General features: G+C 36.6%; 1 long non-coding RNA gene across 1 annotated transcript; it reads left to right on the top strand.

Annotated features, from left to right (window-relative positions):
- Nucleotides 1–4,470: 4,470 nt before the first annotated feature.
- Nucleotides 4,471–6,927, top strand: LOC125303934. Its single transcript, XR_007195140.1, has 3 exons — nt 4,471–5,138; nt 6,428–6,565; nt 6,846–6,927. It is a non-coding gene; the product is annotated as an uncharacterized LOC125303934 (long non-coding RNA).
- Nucleotides 6,928–10,235: the final 3,308 nt, after the last annotated feature.

Genomic DNA, 10,235 nt, shown 5'->3' on the forward strand with positions numbered 1-10,235 from the left:
TACCTGAGTCTATACCTGTGCATTCTTTTTTATGAAGAATAAATACACCCCTCATAATATATCATTACAAGACAGTAATTGCAAAATTGCGCATGGCAATGCATTGTTGGTATTTCGAGTAGTTTATGGCATCTGAACTTGATACTCTACGACCGCTAACCAGGGGTGTAGTGGTAAAACTAGAAATGCAATTCCAAGGAATTACCAGTGCATGAAAATGCTAAAGTTGTGATGTAAAATATCATGTATAGTTAAAACAGATAATACAGAGATGGTTACTACGGTGATGCTAGGATAGACATGGTGGTTGCATAGCTTAATAAAAGTTGATAGTTTAAAAGTAGACTGTTTAAAAGCTGAATGTAGATAGTTTAAAAGTTGTTGATAGACAGTAGATAGTTTAAAAGTTGTTGATAGACAGCTAGTTTAATAGATAGTTTATTGATAGTTTAAAAGTAGACCGTTTAAAAGTTGAAGGTAAATAGTTTAAAAGTTGTTGACAGACTGGAAGTTGAATGAATGTTGATATTCAAATAGTTTAATGGCTGTGTATAGGTAGATATTTGACGATAACTGAAAGTTGGAATGGCTCTAATGTTTGCTAGCAGTTAGGGACCGTTCGTTATTTATAAACGGGATCACCGGAGGGATTTTGAGTGCTTCGATCAAAAGTAGCATGACCCTCCCCTGTCTGCTATGTAATTTCCAACGACCCTCCAGCAGTATTTTCAAAAATGACATGACCCTCCCTGGCTAATTGTCGATGTCTTCCACCCACGCTCTTACGCGCTATGAAAACACATCAACTTATGCTACCGCCCTTACACCAACCTCTGCTTTCTGATCTTACACATCACACTTCACCAAGATGGTGGCCATTTCAGTAGATTTACTCACTAACATTGTTGTGGAAACACAATAAGCATGGAAACTAAATGCACACTTCTTGCAACTGCATTAGCCTATAACGAGAAAAGTTACTCCTCTAGTAAGTATTCACATGAAATAAAACAATAAAGCATTGAGACCATTCAACAAAGCACACTAGGTAATAACAAATTCAACACATGAACTTGTTGCTATGGACTCGTCTCTAGGCTTCCTCAGTCATTGTAAAGCTGCCGAAGCTGAACATTATCCAAAACTCAATTTCTCAGACGAGCGTCAATTTGGGAGCTTACACTCCTTCCTTCTCAAATGACTTGAAAAGGCCGTTTGCACAATTTCACAAATAATCACAGGGACCGAAAAATACCTTTATCATTTTAACGTTTCCCCGCTGTCTTGCCGTTTTAATATTTTCCTGTAAAATATCCCATATTACTGTAATACTCTCATAACATTAGTCCTGCATTCTGGCATGTCTCTGTGTTGTCCTGTTGTTACCCTTGCCCTTCCAGTGAAACAGATGTATTCAAATCATCGTTTTGCTTGCTTGAATCTTGAACTCAGTGTGATGTTAACCTAGGCCTATTTAAGTTAACGACGTGGTTGTCGCGGAGAACACGATTCATTAGCTTGCAGTGTTCGGGTCCGTAGGCTATGCCTACGCGCACCTGCCAGGCTACTCAGCTAGACAAAGAATCGTTATATTCACTCCAAGTTGGCCTACCATAACTTACCAACTACACTGTAGACCATAAACTGGCTATTTATATGACCAAATGTATTTGTTCAACTTTATGAAGCAGAATTACACACTGCTACTTGGAACGTAACACATTTGTGTTGCCAGGAGAGAGAATGACGGCGATTAACAAATTGCACTTGTTGCTGGTTACCAATAAATAGGCCTACTATATATTTTTTTGCAAACAACAAAAACAGAAAGGATGGATGGAGACAGCAAAGCTAGAGATGGGCAGGAACGAGGTCAATTGGTATTAGAAATGCTTGTCAAAATGTTAGGAGCTGGATGTGTGGATGAATGAAGCACAAGTATGTTAAGCATGCACACTGTTTAAAGTTAGGCTGCACGGTAAACTACAAGTAAACCAAAGTTAAATTTAGCTTTTTAGGGCTGGATAAAGTTGACCAAATGGATATAGGCTGTTAGGCGTGAATAAAGTAGGCTACTTTGTGGCTCCAACCCTTCCAACGTTAATGGGGACGAATGTTGACATTTTCCGTATTTTGCGTGAAAAACCCGGGAAATTCCCTTATTTTCATTGTTCAATGTTGACAGAGCTATGGAACGAAAGAGAACGTTATATGGCGACAGAAATCAACAATCAAACAAGCCACTTTGATTTTTTGCTGTTTTCATTAATACAAAAGATTGGTGACCCTCCCTCCTAGACAAAAAAAAGTTAGGTGACCCTCCCCTTAACAAAGAATAAAAAGACATGACCCTCCCCTATTTTCCTCCGGTGACCCCGTTTATAAATAACGAACGGTCCCTTATGCTAAGATTTTTAACTATGCTAACCATGTTACTTAGCTAATGTTTTATAGCAGTGTTAGCAATGCTAACCATGCTACTTAGCTAACATTTTCAAGCAGTTTAATGAATGTTGATATTCAAATAGTTTAATGGTGATAACTGAAAGTTGGAATGGCTCTAATGTTTACTAGCAGTTAATTCTGCTAACCATGCTACTTAGCTAATGTTTTATAGCAGTGTTAGCAATGCTAACATGCTAACCATGTTACTTAGCTAACTTAACTAACATTTTCTAGCAGTTTTGTTAAACATGCTAACTATATTAGCAATGCTAACATGCTAACTATGTTAACCATGTGACTTAGCTAACCAAGCTTATCATTTTAGTAGTTATGTTAACTATGTTAATTAGCATGCTAACAATGCTAGCATACTAACTATGTTAACCATGTTACTTAGCTAACTTAGCTAATCATTTTTAGCAGTTATGCTAACTATGTTAACTAGCATGCTAACTATGTCAACCATGTTACTTTAGCTAACCTAGCTAATCATTTTTAGCAGTTTTGTTAAAAATGCTAACTAGCATGCTAACATGCTAGCATGCTAACTATGCTAACCATGTGACTTAGCTAACCATTTTTAGCAGTTTTGTTAAAAATGTTAAAAAAAAGTTTAAAAGTTGAATGTAGATAGTTTAAAAGTTGTTGATAGACAGCTAGTTTAATAGATAGACAGTTTAATGATAGTTTAAAAGTAGACCGTTTAAAAGTTGAATGTAAAAAGTTCAGTAGTTTAATGGTTTACATTGTTTAACAGTGGATTATTGTAGTGAGGACTTTTATTTTGAAACAGTTTTGGGCAGAGGAAACAGTTGAATAGGATGTGTAGTCTTAATTGACCCAGATTGTATGCTTAAAGCCTGAGGCTGCAGGTGGCCTGAACACCTGCCATAGGATTCTAATTGCTTAGCGGCCGTATTATGATGTCACAATCGGCAATGATAAGTCTATGGGGATTTTTAAAAAGTTTTTCTTTAATAGTTTAAAAAGTATAAAAGTTTCAAAGTTGAAAAGTCATACCAACCCGATCTGTTTGAAGACCTACGTAACAAAGTTTGAATGAAGTTTCTAAGTTAAACTGTTCAAGAGAAATAGCGTACGGAAAAAGTGGTAAGCGGAATAATAATAATAAGAAGTTGCCTAGGAAGAACAGTACAGTGCATTTTCATGCACTGTAATAAGAGGTGGGTAAACTATGAATTCTGTGTTCACAGTAATAGTGGGGTACGAATTGTCATGAAATAATGGTCCCGTAGGATTTTTTTGCTAAAATTGATTATTTTTTTTTGTTTTATCTGCTTTATTTGGGGTCCTACTGTTGAAAAATGATGGGGTGCAAATTTTCTGACCCTCCTCTGGGGGGCACTTTCTCACCTTGGCCAGGAGAATGACTGCACACATACATCTACTAATAATGATCACATTTTCACAATCTTGGTGTCAATTTAGGGGTTATTGAGGATGCTGAGTCCATTTATGACAGTTTCACTGTGATCAGAAGTTATGTCTCATTTTTTGGTAGTGGTCTAGGCTTTTCTAGGGTATTTTATCATATTTTTTGGTCAAATTGATTATATACACTTCTTGAGTGCAAGTTATGTGCACTCAAGAGGTTAATACACAGTATAAACGTGAAGAGTAATTTAGATAATAATAGTAATAATAATAATAATAATAACTTTGTTAGATATAGCGCCTTTAGAAAGAGTTAGAGACTAAAGGCCTCAGTGAGCAGATATGTGTTTAGATACTTTTTTTGTTGTTTTTTTTTGTGTGTGTGTTTTTTATCAATCTGGTGAACAATCTGATATTTTCCTTTACAATAGCTAATAAAGCAATCAATCGTTTAACATCTTTGAAATAAAACTAATACAAAATGTACTGTAGCTCTACTGCAATGGCAGTGTACATTAACTAAGTACTGAACTATTTCATGAACTAATTGATAAATGAACTAATTATTAATGTAAAGTTGCATAAACATGAACAGGAAATAAAACACTTTAGAAATACACTTCTACATAAATCGATCATTCATCAGCATCATCCTCATTTGTAGTATGCTTGGTTGCATTTTCACAGTCACCAGCAAAGCATTTGCAAAGAGGAGTACAGGGAATTCCATGTCTTTGACAAGTGCACCTGAGTGTTTTGCACTGGGTTTTGCACACACATTTTGTCTTCTTGTATCTTCTGTTTGAATCTTTGCAATGTGATTCTCAGAGTTTCTTTGTGTTCCCTTTTAAAGATTTTCTCCTATCCTTTGGATTTGAAGAACAACCTTATTTTGAGAGCTAGAATTTTACATGTGATTTTTTTTTCCAGTCTCATCTCTCTGTTTAGATTTTCTTTCTCCAAATTTCAAATTGAAATCGAGACTTTCATATAACGCACACTCTTCACCATACACTCTATACTGTTTGATAGTGAAACATTTCAGGGGTATTTATGTGTCATACTGCTTGTCACACTGAAGTTGTTTACAAAAAAAGATCGTATTTTCTCATTTCATCCGATATTGATTTTCATCGATTTTTATATAGGGGAGAGTGGGGTGATTGGTGCCAGCGGGGAAGTTGTGCCACCCCCTATTTCTAGGGAACCATAGAAGAAATTGGTCATGTGACCACACATTTTTGAAGACTCAGCCATTTCAATCATCCTGCAGAGAAGAGAGCCTCATTGCATGAGAGGTAAGCACTTTTAAGTTAAAAAAACTGTTTTTTGCCTTTCAAAGTAAAATTTCTATGATCATGTTTTTTTATTGTTGTGTCAAAACAGTTTGTTTGAAAATATTTCACACATGTTTTAGTGCTTTGGTAAGCTACATTATGAGTCTATACAGCTAGCATGATGTTAGCTCAAATCTGATGGATGATGCATTTTTTCCAAAATGGTGGGGTTGGGTAGCCTGGCGGGCCAACCTATATCATTGAAATGTATAGTCTGGAATCGAACCATTTACCTCGCTTAATCCAAGGGCGGCAGAGAATTGTCTTTCAAACTGCCTAGGCATGCAATAGGCCAGCCCTTCGACCATATCCATTATCCGGTTGGCAAAGCGGCAAATACATCCTTCTTGAAAAGGAATTACTTAAGTGCATTGTGTTGCTCAACTTTCAAAGAAAAGCACAAGTCCAACTCCTCCAAAGTTGACGCCAACGCCGATTCAAACAACCGCTCTTCAGTAGCCATAGCCACCTTCCTTGTTGTTCACCGTCACAGGACTGTCGTTATCCTGTTAAGCCCGCCTTAAGACTCTCTAACAAAATAGAGCTGTGATTGGATGAAGTCCACGGCGTCAGCCAATAGAAATCCCTATGGTTTGATACTAGACGTACAAGCTGAGCAAATTAATTTGCCGTCGCTAGGGTGCGTCTAGATTTCTAGGCTAGGGGTTGGGGTGATTTGTGCCAAAGGGCCTGGGTTAAGTTGTGCCAATGGCACAACTCACCCCCACTTTTAAATAACGTTTTAAACATATTATTTTATTGTAATTGTGCATTTTATTCTTACATTTTATCACTAAAACTATGTGACATTCTTGATTTTAGACCAAAAATAGAAATATACCATCATGCCACAGAGTTATAAGAGGAAGACAGGCAGGGCATACTGTATGGAGAAGGAGCAGAACATGAAGGCACTAGCAGTACTGTTTCACGGTCTAAGTCCCATGAAATGCTGTGAACTTGCTCTTGAGGACGCAAAAATAAATGACATCGATATCCCTGCCAGCTGGATCAGAGAGGAAAAAGCAGATTTGGTTAAGGGTGCATTTATTTATAAAAAGGGAAAAAAGTAAAAGGGAAGTTTAACAATTATTTCCCCAGGAATGCTCAATGCAGATAAGAGAAGCACAATGGGTACTTATTTAGAGCGTATAGCTTCAACTTATCTAAAGACAAGGGACTCAAGGGCTCAATAAGGGACAATTTAAGAGATAGGCTAATAATACTAATAAACTTTTAATATTTTCTAGGATATGATTGGTTTGGAGCCTTTAAAGCACGCCGTCATTTGTCACGCCGCACTCCTGAAGCAACCTCTGTTGGTAGAGCTACTGCAATTAATAGGCACAACGTGAGGGAGTTCTTTGATAACCTAAAGTGATGGACAGGTAATCATATGGCTTTGACATGTCAGCTCCAGAAAGACACTTCTGTATACAGGACTCTCTCTCTCTCTCTTTGTCTCTCTCTCTCATACTCTCTCTCACACACACATACTCTATTTCCCTCTCTCTCTCTCACACACACACAAACTGACCAGGATGCCTGGGAAGGAGAGGGGGAACATCATCTCTAGGTAGTAGCAGTGGCAGAGTTGACATCTACACAACCACATCCAACCATCTGCTGTAAACTTCTCTGATCAACAACTCTTTAATCTCATTTCAGGTATGACTTCCTTCCACACAAGATCTACAACATGGATGAAACTGGTGTGACGGAAAATGACCTTTGATGTGCTCATGTGGTGCAATAGGCTTGTAGAAAATTGGCCTTTGATGTTGTAAAATAACTTTAAATAAACCTTAAATGAGTAATTTTGTATTGAATTTGTCTAGCTTTTATAAAGCATTACAGTGTCTGAGATCGAAATATACTGTTTTACTTCAATAATCGATGGCACAATTTACCCCAATGCATTCTCTTCAAAGGCACAACTTACCCCGCACCGGGGGCAAGTTGTGCCACAAGACCACTTTTTTTCAGAAGATCTCTTGAATACTATATTTCAGATCGAAAGTGATTGTTCCCAGAGATGTATCACATCCTGAAATATATGTTCATATTGTAGTTGGAAGCATTACTATCATGGCCTCCCTTTAAAGTCACTTTAAGTAAAAACTGGCACAACTCACCCCACTCTCCGATTTTTAGCTGGCATCCATTACAAAAGGCATCATTTGATAATTTTGTCTTCTTGTGTCTTCTGTCTGTTAGCAATGTGATTCTCAGCTTTGTGTCATTAGACAGAATTAAAACACATATATCTTGTGTTGAAATAGTTATCTTTGACAAAAATTGGCAAGCAGCAATGAGGGGGCCAAATAAAGTTGTGACTGCTGAAGATTTAGTTTCTCTTTAAGGAAAATCCAAAATGGCCCATTGTTTATAATGAGTGGGGAAAATTTGCAGTGATCATCAATATTGTATAGAGTATTAGAGTATGAAGAGTATGACTAGCCATTGGATTTTTTTTGCTAACCCTACGTCATCATACTGTAAACCCTAAACGCAGGTTCGCTAATTATAGCGCCCCCAGTGGCCGAATTACACCAAATTTGTTGTGTACCCTTGGGAGGGGGTCAGTTGTCATGTGACCAAGAGAGCTCACTTACTGTTTGGCGACTTTGCCCCATTGGATTTGCCTTTATTACGGCAAAAAATGAGTCATAACAACTTCTGATCACAATGAAACTGTCATAAAGTGAAACTGTCAGCATACTCAATAACCCCTAAATTGATACCAAGATTGTGAAAATGTGATTATTATTAGTAGATGTATGTGTGCGGTCATTCTCCTGGCCAAGGTGAGAAAGTGCCCCCCAGAGGAGGGTCAGAAAATTTGCACCCCATCATTTTTCAACAGTAGGACCCCAAATAAAGCAGATAAAACAAAAAAATCCTACGGACCATTATTTCATGACAATTCGTACCCGGGTATTTCCCAGAATTGGGGCCTATTTCTGTCCACAGGGTGTAATTCTATTAAAAACACATTAAATCTAATAATGTTTTGCATCACTAATTAGTATAAAGAAAAACAAGCCTAGACTTTTTTAATGGTTGCTCCTACTCATGATTTAGACACATTTTATTGGTGTTTTATGGTACAATATCAGTGTTTTGGTGTTGTCTGCAACCAGAGTTTTCACATATTGTGCCATATCTCAAACATTATTTATCAAAAATTAATTTAAGAAATCATGCATATGAATTAAATGTTACCTGAACTAATGAACTGCATGCACACATTATGCATATATATGCATTTCCTGTTTTATTTTGCTTAATGTTTACCTGTCCCATGGTTTAGCCGTCATTACCAGCACACTCTACATAAAGGCACTTTGCTACTGTTTTTTCAACAAAAAAATATTTGGGAACCATGGTCACCTAATATCACAGTGGAATACATGGGTGTCAAGCAGAAAGATTGATGCCTTGATGTCCAGAAACATAAGAAAATCTACTCTTTATCCCTCGTTTTGGGCATGTACACTTATTATGTGTCATTACCATACGCATTGTATTTCTGTATTTTTGAATATTCCTGAAATTTTAAAATTACTTTAACAGTTTAAATTATGTACATTACATGTAGAAAGCTAGCTACACTTGCATGGTGATCATTTTTGCTTCTTAGGGTAGTTTTTCGGTATAAATGTCATCACCAACACAGTCATTACCAGCACATTATAGCTTGAAATGTAGTGGTAATGATGACTGTGTTGGTGATGACATTTTTGCAGATACATTTAAAGTACTATTTTTAAAAGAAATACATTTTTTTTCACAAAGTCAGTTCAACTTGGGTTTCTAAATTATAAACATTTAATTGCAATATATTACGATCAGTGATTTGTCATCACCGCAACAAATGTCATTACCAGAACTGCAATGTCATCACCATGCATATTTTTGCCAATAGAATATGTATAAATTACAATAAATTACATTAATTAGATATTTTTGACAATGTTGGACAGTATAAATTGCCACTGGATGAAAACAGATATGATATATGGCATTTATTTCAAAGAAATGAAATTCCAAGCCAGGGTCGAGTGAAAAAATAAAAAAATAAGATACTTAAACGACTATAATTCATGTTGTCAGTAAAATTCAACAATTCTAATAAGTTCAAGATAAAATACACTTCATGTGAAACCATAATTGATCATTGATTGATCATTGATTGACCATTTAATCTTTAAAATGTACATATTAGATAATGTGATGGTAATGACATTTACCTGAAAAATGACAAAAAAACATAAATTCCCTTATATTGTGGTCTCAACCAAGCTCACAAGGTTACTCCTATCAAAATGACTGATAACTTGTTGCATACCAATTAGTAAAAGTTTGAATTTTATTTTTCAAAATTTCAGTAACCCAAATAGGACCGAAATCTGAGAAATGCCCACCCCGTGAAAATGTGATCATTATTAGTAGTCGTGTGTGGTCAGTATCCTGGCCAAGGTGAGAAAGTCAGAAAATTTGCACCCCGTCATTTTTCAACAGTAGGACCCCAAATACAGCAAATAAAACAAAAAAAATCCTACGGAAATGCAATTCGTACCCCACTGTGCGCCATGCGGTGTCCGATTTTTTTTAAACATTCAGAACATGTTTGATGATGGTGCAGGTTACTGTCCAATGTAATCATACCAGAGGTGTTAAATGGTTCCTAGAGTGTTGATGAGTGTACATATTGTGAATGTGGATAATACAGTGTGATTTTTGAATGTTAAAAGTTGCAATTGGTGAATAAACTCTTGAAAGGTGGATAAACTATTTCTGAAATATCAGAGGTGGATAAACTGCGTTTACTTGTGTTTAGCCTCCACTACATCCCTGCCGCTAACAGTGCTTTTAGATATTCCAGGGCCCTGAGTAGCTCGAGGAAGAGCAAACGTTGTAATATATGTATTGTACGTGAAGTAAACAGAGCCGACGATTAGTGGTTCTTATTACTTCCTTCAGAGCCCCTTATTAGACATTCTCTGCTTCCTTGTAGTCTGCGAATGCGCATTGCGCAGGCACGGGATGCTCCAT

This window comes from Alosa alosa, chromosome 11 (genome assembly GCF_017589495.1).
Source record: "Alosa alosa isolate M-15738 ecotype Scorff River chromosome 11, AALO_Geno_1.1, whole genome shotgun sequence".
Classification (NCBI taxonomy): domain Eukaryota; kingdom Metazoa; phylum Chordata; class Actinopteri; order Clupeiformes; family Clupeidae; genus Alosa; species Alosa alosa.